Source organism: Phyllostomus discolor, chromosome 2 (genome assembly GCF_004126475.2).
Source record: "Phyllostomus discolor isolate MPI-MPIP mPhyDis1 chromosome 2, mPhyDis1.pri.v3, whole genome shotgun sequence".
Lineage (NCBI taxonomy): Eukaryota > Metazoa > Chordata > Mammalia > Chiroptera > Phyllostomidae > Phyllostomus > Phyllostomus discolor.
In genome coordinates, this window is record NC_040904.2 from 71144718 (window position 1) to 71148205 (window position 3488).

Genomic DNA, 3488 nt, shown 5'->3' on the forward strand with positions numbered 1-3488 from the left:
ATGTTTTCCAGCTCCATCCACGCTGTTGCAAAGGGTAGGAGCTCCTTCTTTCTTTCTGCTGCATAGAATTCCATTGTGTAAATGTACCATAGTTTTTTGATCCATTCATTCACTGATGGGCATCTTGGTGGCTTCCAGCATCTAGCTATTGTAAATTCTGCTGCTATGAACATTGGGGTGCATAAGTTCTTTTGAATCGGTGTTTTAGTATTCTTAGGATAGAGTCCCAGCAGTGGAATAGCAGGGTCAAAAGGCAGATCCATTTTTAGCTTTCTGAGGAAGTTCCATACTGCTTTCCATAGTGGTTGTACCAGTCTGCAGTCCCACGAACAGTGCACTAGGTTCTCCTTTTCTCCACAACTTCTCCAACACTTGTTGTTTGTTGCTTTGTTTATGATGGCCATTCTGTCTGGTGTGAAGTGGTATCTCATCGTGGTTTTAATTTGCATCTCTCTGATAGCTAGCGATATTGAACATTGTTTCATGTGTCTTTGGATTTTCTGTATGTCCTCCTTGGAGAAGTGTCTGTTCAAGTCCTTTGTCCACTTTTTAATTGGATTCCTTGTCTTCTTAGAGTGCAGTCTTGTAAGTTCTTTATATGTTTTGGAGATTAAACCCTTGTCTGAGGTATCATTGGCAAATATGTTTTCCCATACAGTTGGTTCTCTTTTTATTTTGATACTGTTTTCTTTAGCTGTGCAGAAGCTTTTAATTTTGATGAGGTCCAATTTGTTTATTCTTTCCTTTATGTCCCTTGCTCTAGGGGACACATCAGTAAAAAAGTTTCTTTGTGAAATATCTGAGATTTTCCTAACTACGTTCTCCTCTAGGACTTCAATGGTATCACGTTTTACATTTAAGTCTTTTATCCACCTTGAATGTATTTTTGTATTTGGTGTAAGTTGGTGCTCAAGTTTCACTTTTTTGCACGTGGCTGTCCACTTCTCCCAACACCATTTGTTGAAAAGGCTATTTTTATTCCATTTAATGTTGCTGCCTCCTTTGTCAAATATTAATTGACCATAGAGACTTGGGGTTATTTCTGGGCTCTCTGTTCTGTTCCATTGGTCTATCTGCCTGTTTTTATGCCAGTACCAGGCTGTTTTGACTACAGTGGCCTTGTAGTATAGTTTGGTGTCGGGTATTGTGATCCCTCCTACTTTACCCTTCTTTCTCAAAATTGCAGCAGCTATTTGGGGTCATTGATAATTCCATATACATTTCTGAAGTGTTTGTTCTATGTCTGTGAAATAAGCCATTGGTACTTTAATAGGTATTGCATTGAATGTGTAAATAGCTTTGGGTAGTATGGACATTTTAATGATATTAATTCTTCCAATCCATGAACACGGTATATGTATCCATTTGTTTGTGTCTTCCTTGATTTCTTTCTTCAGTGTTGTGTAGTTTTCTAAATACAGGTCTTTTACTTCTTTGGTTAGGTTTATTCCTAGATATTTTATTTTTCTTTTTGCTATTTTGAATGGGATTTTTTTCCTTGATCTCTGTTTCTGCTGTTTCATTTTTGGTATACAGAAATGCCTTTGACTTCTGGATAATCACTTTGTATCCCGCTGTTTTGCCAAATTCATTTATTAGATCAAGCAGTTTTTTGGTAGAGTCTATAGGATTTTCTATGTATACTATCATGTCATCTGCAAACAGTGACAGTTTTGTTTCCTCCTTTCCGATTTGGATGCCTTTTATTTCTTTTTCTTGTCTGATCCCTGTGGCTAAAACTTCCAGTACTAAATTGAATACAAGTGGTGAAAGTGGACAACCTTGTCTTTTTCCTGATATTAGTGGAAAAGACTTTAATTTTTGGCGATTGAGTATGATGTTGGCTGAAGGTCTCTCATATATGGCCTTTATTATGTTGAGGAATGCTCCCTCTATCCCCACTTTGCAGAGTGTTTTTATCATGAACAGGTGTTGTACCTTATCAAATGTCTTTTCTGCATCAATTGATATGATCATGTAGTTTTTGTCTTTGCTTTTGTTTATGTGATGTATTACATTTACTGACTTGCGAATATTGAACCATCCTTGCATCCCTGGAATGAATCCCACTTGGTCATGGTGTATGATCTTTTTAATGTATTGTTGGATGCAGTTTGCCAGTATTTTGTTGAGGATTTTAGCGTCAATGTTCATCAGTGATATTGGCCTAAAGCTTTCTTTCTTTGTTGTGTCTTTATCTGGTTTTGGAGTTAGGATGATGTTGGCCTCATAAAAAGAGTTTGGGAGACTCCCATCTTTTTGGATTTTTTGGAATAGTCTGTGAAGGATAGGTGTTAGTTCTTCATTAAATGCTTTGTAGAATTCTCCTGTGAAACCATCTGGTCCCGGGCTTTTGTGTGTTGGGAGTTTTTTGATTACTGCTTCAATTTATGTTGTTGTTATTGGTCTGTTCAGGCTTTCTCCTTCTTTTTCACTGAGTTTTGGAAGATTATATTTTTCTAGAAAGTTGTCCATTTCACCTAGGTTTTCAAATTTCTTGGCATACAGTTCTTTGTAGTAATTTCTTACAATCCTATGTATTTCTGTGGTATCTGTTGTAATCTCTCCTCTTTCATTTCTGATTGTGTTTATTTGGGTCTTCTCTCTTTTTTTCTTGATGAGTCTGCTTAAAGGCTTGTCGATTTTGTTTATCTGCACAGGCTAAATGTGAAGGGCTGGAAACAAATTTTCCAAGCAAATGGATAGAAAAAAAAAAGCCAGGGTAGCAATACTCATATCTGACAAAATAGACTTCCAAAAGGCCCATAAAGAAAGACCCAGAAAGTCACTTCATGATACTCAAAAGAAGAATCCACCAAGAAGACATAAATATTGTAAATATATATTCACCCAACATAGGAGCACCCAAATACATAAAGAAAATCTTAGAGGACTTCAAGAAAGATATGGACAGCAACACAATTATAGTGGGGGATTTTAACACCCTACTGTCAAAAATGGACAGATCTTCCAAACAAAATATTAATAAAGATATAGTGGCTTTGAACAATACCCTAAATGAAATGGACTTAACTGATATATACAGAGCCCCCTCTCCCAAAGAAGCCAAATACACATTCTTTTCAAATGTACATGGAACATTTTCAAAGATAGACCACATGACAGGACACAAAACAAGCCTCAACAATTTCAAGAAAATTGAAATCATTTCAAGCATTTTCTCAGACCACAAGGGACTGAGCTAGAAACCAACCCAAAGGAAAATACCCAAAACACTCAAAATCATGGAGATTAAATAGCATGCTATTAAACAATGAATGGGTCAAGAATGAATCAGGGAAGAAATCAAAAGGTTTCTGGATACAAATGAAAATGAACTCACAACAACCCAAAACTTATGGGACACAGTGAAGGAAGTCCTGAGAGGGAAGTTCATAGTGTTATAGGCCCACCTAAAAAAGTTAGAAACATTCCAAACAAACAACCTAACCCTACATCTACAAGAACTCAAGGAACAACTACAAAGA